Source organism: Bubalus kerabau, chromosome 4 (assembly GCF_029407905.1).
Source record: "Bubalus kerabau isolate K-KA32 ecotype Philippines breed swamp buffalo chromosome 4, PCC_UOA_SB_1v2, whole genome shotgun sequence".
In the NCBI taxonomy this organism is placed as follows: domain Eukaryota; kingdom Metazoa; phylum Chordata; class Mammalia; order Artiodactyla; family Bovidae; genus Bubalus; species Bubalus kerabau.
This window is the reverse complement of record NC_073627.1, coordinates 132,200,294-132,208,634: the sequence shown is the minus strand read 5'-3', so window position 1 is coordinate 132,208,634 and position 8,341 is coordinate 132,200,294. Positions and strand designations below refer to the sequence as shown.

The 8,341-nt window shown below is 39.5% G+C and overlaps 1 pseudogene; it reads left to right on the top strand.

Annotated features, from left to right (window-relative positions):
- The first annotated feature begins 4,094 nt into the window (after nucleotides 1–4,094).
- On the top strand, nucleotides 4,095–6,847 carry LOC129650967 (nicotinamide/nicotinic acid mononucleotide adenylyltransferase 1-like; annotated as a pseudogene).
- Nucleotides 6,848–8,341: the final 1,494 nt, after the last annotated feature.

Genomic DNA, 8,341 nt, shown 5'->3' with positions numbered 1-8,341 from the left:
CAGCTATGCAGATGACACCACCCTTATGGCAGAAAGTGAAGAGGAACTCAAAAGCCTCTTGATGAAAGTGAAAGAGGAGAGTGAAAAAGTTGGCTTAAAGCTCAACCTTCAGAAAACGAAGATCATGGCATCTGGTCCCATCACTTCATGGCAAATAAATGGGGAAACAGTGGAAACAGTGTCAGACTTTATTTCTGGGGGCTCCAAAATCACTGCAGATAGTGACTGCAGCCATGAAATTAAAAGACGTTTACTCTTTGGAAGGAAAGTTATGACCAACCTAGATAGCATATTGAAAAGCAGAGACATTACTTTGCCAACAAAGGTTCGTCTGGTCAAGGCTATGTTTTTTCCTGTGGTCAGGTATGGATATGAGAGTTGGACTGTGAAGAAGGCTGAGCGCCAAATAATTGATGCCTTTGAACTGTGGTGTTGGAGAAGACTCTTGAGAGTCCCTTGGACTGCAAGGAGATCCAACCAGTCCATTCTGAAGGAGATCAGCCCTGGGATGTCTTTGGAAGGACTGATGCTAAAGCTGAAAGTCCAGTACTTTGGCCACCTCATGCGAAGAGTTGACTTATTGGAAAAGACTCTGATGCTGGGAGGGATTGGGGGCAGGAGGAGAAGGGGACGACAGAGGATGAGATGGCTGGATGGCATCACTGACTCAATGGACGTGAGTCTGAATGAACTCCGGGAGTTGGTGATGGACAGGGAGGCCTGGCCGTGCTGCGATTCATGGGGTCGCAAAGAGTCGGACACGACTGAACAACTGAACTGAAGGTTTGTTGCTGTTGTTGTTCCAGGCACATTTGCTTTTCCCCTCGGGGGCAAAGAAGCAGGTAGGGTAAAATCGTATTTCCCTTTATCTTTCTTACTTCAGATACAGCTGATGGCCAGGAGGGCCAGTAGGGAAGGTGAATGTGTGGGGATAACCAACCTTCATTGGTTCCATTTTGTGAATGACTAAAAGTTACCAGTTCAAAAGTTTATAAACCTAGCTTCTTTCACAATCACCCAAAAGTGGAAACAATCCAGAAGTACTTCAACAGGTGAGTGGATTAACAAAGTATGGTACCTCCATACAGTGGAATACTATTCTTTAACAAAAGGAACAAACCGTTGATTCATGTGACAACATAGATAAAATAAATGGATAAAGTTTAATGCATTTTACTACTAAGATTGCTGGGAGGTGATGGAATTCCAGTTGAACTATTTCAAATCCTGAAAGATTTATGCAGTTAAAATGCTGTACTCAGTTTGTCAGCAATTTGGAAAGCTCAGCAGTGGCCACAGGACTGGAAAAGGTCAGTTTTCATTCCAATCCTAAAGAAGGGCAACGTCAAAGAATGTTCCAATTACCAAACAGTTGCACTCATTTCACGTGCTGGTAAGGTTATGCTCAAAATCCTTCAAGTTAGGTGTTAGCAGTATATGAACTGAGAACTTCCAAACATACAAGGTGAATTTAGAAAAGGCAGAGGAACCAGGGTCAAATTGCCAACATTCATTGGATCATAGAGAAAGCAAGGGAATTCCAGAAAAACACCTACTTCTGCTTCATTGATTATGTTAAAGTCTTTGACTGTGTGAATCACGATTATGGAAAATTCTTAAAGAGATGGCACTACCAGACCACCTTACCTGTCTTCTCAGAAACCTATATGTGGGTCAAGAAGCAACAGTTAGAACCGGACTTGGAACAACAGACTGGTTCCAAATTGGGAAAGGAATACATCAAGGCTGTATATTGTCACCCTGTTTATTTAACATATATGCAGAGAATATCATGCAAAATGTCGGACTGGATGAATCACAAGCTGCTGGAATCAAGATAGCTTGGAGAAATATCAGCAATCTCAGATATGCAGAAGATACCACTCTAATGGCAGAAAGTGAAGAGGAGCTAAAGACCTTCTTGATGAAGGTGAAAGAGGAGAATGAAAAAGCTGGCCTAAAACCAACATTCAAAAAACTAAGATCATAGCATCCAGTCCCCTTACTTCATGGCAAACAGACAGTGAAAAAATGGGAACAGTGACAGACTTTATTTTTTTGGGCTCCAAAATCACTCTGGATGGTGACTCCAGTCATGAAATCAAAAGATGCTAGCTCCTTGGAAAAAGCTATGACAAACATAGACAACGTATCAAAAAGCAGAGACATCACTTTACTTATAAAGTTCCATATAGTCAAAGCTATGGTTTTCCCCTATAGTCATGTATGGATGTGAGAGTTGGGCCATGAATAGGGTTGAAGAATTGATGTTTTTAAACTGTGGTGCTGGAGAAGACTCTTGAGAGTCCCTTGGACAGCAAGGAGATCATACCAGTCAATCCTAAAGGAAATCAACTCTGAATATTCATTGGAAGAACTGATGCTGAAGCTGAAGCTCCATTATTTTGGCCACCTGATGTGAAGAGCTGACTCTTTGAAAAAGACCCTGATGCTAGGAAAGACTGAGGGCAAGAGAAGAAGGGGTAACAGAGGATGAGATGGTTGGATGGCATCCCTGACTCAATGGACATGAGTTTGAGCAAACTTAGGAAGCCTGTGCTTCAGTCCATGGGGCTGCAAGTAGTCAGACATGACTTAGTGACTGAACAACAAATACAATTTGTGGTAATTATGCCTCCTTACTACCTACTGTGAATCCTGCAGGTAACCATGAAAACCAGGCTGAGAAACAATGGACATAATGTTGAAAAATATTATAGACAATGGACAGCAAGGCTGGACATCTAGACTAAGACTTTTAGGAGGGTACTTGTAGAGAATAGAGAGTGTTGCACATATTTGACCAGAAAAATATGCCTACCAAGCCATAGCTTATACAAAAAATTGTTTTTTTCAGCTATTCCTAGGATAGACTGAAGAAGCTAAAAGTAGTATGATGAATTAATAAGTTATTATAAGTGTTTGAATTAAGAATATGAGCAGACAGTAGGAGGGCAAAAGAAGAAATTTATTTTTACAAGAAGGATTTATAAGGAAATAGATTAACATGCTGCTGCTGCTGCTGCTGCTGCTGCTAAGTCGCTTCAGTTGTGTTTGACTCTGTGCGACCCCATAGACAGCAGCCCAACATACTCCTCTGTCCCTGGGATTCTCCAGGCAAGAACACTGGAGTGGGTTGCCATTTCCTTCTCCAACGTATGAAAGTGAAAAGTGAAAGTGAAGTCGCTCAGTCGTGTCCGACTCTTAGTGACACCATGGACTGAAGCCTACCAGGCTCCTCCATCCATGGGATTCTCCAGGCAAGAGTACTGGAGTGGGGTGCCATTGCCTTCTCCATAGATTAACATGGGAGTATTCAGTCTGAAATAACTGAAAGGCATCTAAAGAATGATCCTATATTTTAGAGATTGAGAAAATAGGAAAAAGAAGACTGCAGGGGCAGTTACTTTCAGAAATGACAATGATTTTTACTCCAAAAACATTTGCAGTGTTTACTGCCAACAGAAAGAGAGAACCCAATAGGAGCTAGACAGAAAGTGCATACCTGGGGCACACAATCTTTGGCGTGGTGGAGGTGACCCAAGCTCCATTTTCCTTCTCTTTCACTGAGGGATAAGGTTCATCTGGTCTTTCCCTCTGGAAAGTCACAAAGACGTTTGTGACAAGATTGGAAGGGATGGGTGACATCCTGGACACAGTGGTGGAGAGCAGGTCTTCCTCCCTGCATACTCCTCTGACTTCATCAGAGCAGCACCTGCCTAGTCTTCCCATCCCTCTCAGAGTCTTCCCATCCCTCTCAGAGTCTTCCCATCCCAGGTGAGCTGCAACATTTTGTCTTCAAGTGCTTTTCTCTGCACTGAGTACCCCAGCTGCCAGAAAGAGAAACAGGCAACACCACAGATGCAGGAATCAGTAACACTCAAAATTCTGAAAACTAATGGGTCACTTTGCTGTCTATCCAGTCTTTGTGACCATTGTCTTAGAATCAAGGATTCAAGACAAGATGTGGACAATGACTAGAGTCACTCTGACTTGCACCCCTAGCACTCAGGGACAGCACAAAGCTGTGAGATATGCTCACAACAACTTTGAAATGAAGTTGTTTCAAGCTCATTGAAAGCACCTTTCTACCAATGGGAGCGCCCAGGATCCCGAATGTCCGGGATATTATGAACCCAAGATCCCTTCCTATGCATGGTATTGTATAATCTCCTGTTTGTTTTTTTTTTAAACTATTGGTTTTAAGTAAAGTATGTCTTTTTTCCCTATTGTTTTTACTGAAAGACTATTTTTCAGTCATTTGTCAGTCTCCAAAACACCTTCCACACCATATTGCTATGAAAAATTCCCTGAGATTTTTATACTACTTGCAAGGTGTTAAGCTTTATAAAAATTTTTTTAATTGGAAATACATTTTTATTTAGACAAATTTCACTTAGATTTGCAGAAGAGTGTCCAGGAGCACAAAGAATTTCTTTATATCCTTCATTCAGATTCCCCCAGTGTTACCTTACATTACCATTGGACATTTATCAATACTAAGAAATTAACATTGATACATTACTACCAATTAAAGTTTATTTGAATGTAACCCATTTTTCCACTGATTTCTCAAGACCACATACCGCATTTAGTCATCACATTCCTAATTTCTTTTAATCAGACAGTTTATCAATCTGTTTTATTTTTCCTGATGCTTTTGAAGAATACTGGTCAGGTATCTTGTAAAATGTCCTTCAGTTTGGATTTGTCTATTGTTGTCCCTTGATTAGATGGAGTTTGGAAAAATTGGAGGGAGAATTTATTTTTATAAAAATACAGTAAGGATGATTTGCCTGTCTCATCACATTTTATCAGAAGATGTATGATGTCAAAATGATTTGTTACTGGTAACCTTAATTTGGTCACTAGGTTAATTGGTGTCTGCCCATATTTTCTGCTATAAAGTTATTATTTTTTCCTTTCTGTTCTCTATTTATTAAAAGACAGTCACAGTCCAGCCCACACTTAACAGAGGGGAATTAACCTTCACCTCCTGGAGAGAGAAATAACAAAGAACTTGCAAACATATCTCACAATCACCATAGTAATTAATAAATATTTGGCATTCATCCATGGATATTGCCTGCAACAATGTAACTGTGATGTTCTAATGGTAATTTTCTGTTTTCCTCATTCTGCCCACATTTATTAACTGGAATTCTTCTGTAAGGAAGCTTTTTCCCTTTTCCCCTCTTTATGTATTTAGTTATTGGAGACAGAATTGAATTCTAAATATATTAAAGAGCAAAAGTAAAAAAAAAAAAAATACAAAGCTAACCTAAGGACAGGGAAAATGATATAAATACACCAAAAACATTAAAGACAATTAACATTTTCAATCAACAGTTGATACCCATAGAATGTTTTTTTTTTATTTTTTTAAATTTTATTTTATTTTTAAACTTTACAATATTGTATTGGTTTTGCCAAATATCGAAATGAATCTGCCATAGGTATTCATGTGTTCCCCATCCTGAACCCTCCTCCCCCCATAGAATGTTTTAAAACACTTTAACAGACAGGGAACAACATATATGAAGCATACTGTAAGTTTTTGAGACATATGTGAAAGACAATAAATCAAAGTCTAGCATATCCAAAAATTCTTACAAATGAACTACCAAGATGATGACAACAACAACAAGATGCCAACAACAAATAACAACACAAAAGCAACAAAGTTAAGGAGTTCCTATTTTTAAAAATCAACAAAGGATATGAATGGGCAATAACAAGAAAACTACTTTAAAATTCCATTTGATAAACTAAGATATGTAAATTAAAGCAATGAGATACAAATATTCTTGCCAGTCAACCTTGAGGACGTGAGTTACAATATGGACGTGGATCCTCTGTTCTAGTTCAACTTGGAGAAGACTGTTGACCACAAGTTGGAATGATTCCAATAGCCAACCTTGAAAAACACTTCAGAATGACAGAATTTCCTTTGTAAGAATGACAAAGGATGTGTCAGGGTTTTGCACTTAGACCAACAACTTAGCATTGTTAGCCTAGAAAATTCCGAGAAGACAACTGTGGTTCTCCTTGCTTGTGGTTTTTTATTTCAGTCATCAACATGCACCTCAGGTTGTTTGAACTGGTCAAGAACTACATGAATGCAATAGGAAAATATACAGTTAAACAAGGCACAGCTTATCCTGTCAGCAAGGTATATAAGAAGCATCAAACTCTTCTTTGCCCATTGCCGAGTTATCGTTGCATATCTTGCCACCAAGAATTCAAAATAGGTGGAAGTGGGTGCATGGGAAAACCTTCAGAAGGAGTGGCCAGAGACTGCTAAGGTGCTCAGACACCATCGAGAGAAATTGGAGGCTAGTAGCTGTGATGACCAGAAGGACTCACCTATACCATAAAGACCTGAATGGAGGAGGAAGTTGGCTGAACAAAGTCAAGATTTTAGTCAAAAGAAATCCATAGGGTCAGAAGCAAAAGGTGTGCCAAAGGTAATATTGCTGTGTGAGGCAGATTTATTGGGGTCCTTTGGTGATCCCAACCTGTGGAAGAATGAGGATTTCACTCAAATTGTAAGAAAGTATGAGCTCATAGGTATTACCCAGGCTGGAACTGTTGTTCAGAAATTCATCTGTGGGCCAGATGTTCTGTGAAAACATCAGAACAACATTCTTCTGGTGAATGAATGACATCTTATTCACCAAGACCCAGCAAGCCCTCAGAAGGAGTTAGAGCATTCACTATTTGGTACTAGATCTTGTCCAAGAGTATACTGAAAAGCATAATTTTTATGACTCCAAGAGTGAAGAGAGGCATTTTGGGGGTGATACTGGCTCCTTTGCAGAAAAACATTACAGATTCTAAGTCATAAGAAATTCTACAGCATGATATTTTGGACTTCCTTTGGGGAATTTGAGACAGTCAAAGTGTTAGTAACTGGAGAAAAGAATTGTGATCCTGTCTCTTAAACTAAAACTTAAAAGTTTGATAAAAATCAGTAGTAAATTAATATCAGTTTTGTCTCTCTATCAGAAGTTGCTAAGGTGAATGTTTTCAATATGGTCTCTCTTTTTCAGGATGTACAAATCCTTTTATCTCTATTTTTATCTTTCCAGCTGTGTTGGGATATAATTGACATATAGCACTGCCTAAGCTCTGCATATTGTCACCTTGCTTATTTAACTTATATGCAGAGTACATCATGAGAAACGCTGGGCTGGAAGAAGCACAAGCTGGAATCAAGATTGCCGGGAGAAATATCAATAACCTCAGATATGCAGATGACACCACCCTTATGGCAGAAAGTGAAGAGGAACTAAAAAACCTCTTGATGAAAGTGAAAGAGGAGTGTGAAAAAGTTGGCTTAAAGCTCAACATTCATAAAACTAAGATCATGGCATCCGGTCCCATCACTTCATGGCAAATAGATGGGGAAACAGTGGAAACAGTGTCAGACTTTATTTTGGGGGGCTCCAAAATCACTGCAGATGGTGATTGCAGCCATGAAATTAAAAATGCTTACTCCTTGGAAGGAAAGTTATGACCACCTAGATAACATTAAAAAGCAGAAACATTACTTTGCCAACAAAGGTCCGTCTAGTCAAGGCTACGATTTTTCCAGTAGTCATGTATAGATGTGAGAGTTGGACTGTGAAGAAAGCTGAGCGCCGAAGAATTGATGCTTTTGAACTGTGGTGTTGGAGAAGACTCTTGAGAGTCTCTTGGACTGCAAGGAGATCCAACCAGTCCATCCTAAAGGAGATCAGTCCTGGGTGTTCATTGGAAGGACTGATGCTGAAGCTGAAACTCCAATACTTTGGCCACCTCATGTGAAGAGTTGACTCATTGGAAAAGACCCTGATGCTGTGAGGGATTGGGGGCAGGAGGAGAAGGGGATGACAGAGGATGAGATGGCTGGATGGCATCACCGATTCAATGGACATGAGTTTGGGTAAATTCCGGGAGTTGGTAATGGGCAGGGAGGCCTGGTGTGCTGCGATTCAAAGAGTCAGAGATTCAAGATTCAAAGAGCCTGGTGTGCTGTCTCAAAGAGTCAGACATGACTGAGTGACTGAACTGACTGACTGACTGAAGTTTACAGTATAATTATTTAATTTAAATACATCAAGAAATGATTACTGCAGTAAGTTTAGCAAGCAACATTTTTTCATAGAGATACAAAGTAAAAAGAAAAAAATATGTTTCCTTGTGATGTGAACTCTAGGAATTACTCTCTTAACAACTGTCATATATAATACACAGCAGTGTTAATTATATTGATCCAGTTGTACATTACAACCCTTGTACTTTTTATCTTATAACTGGAAGTTTTTACCCTTTGATTCCCTTCATCCAATTCCCCCAT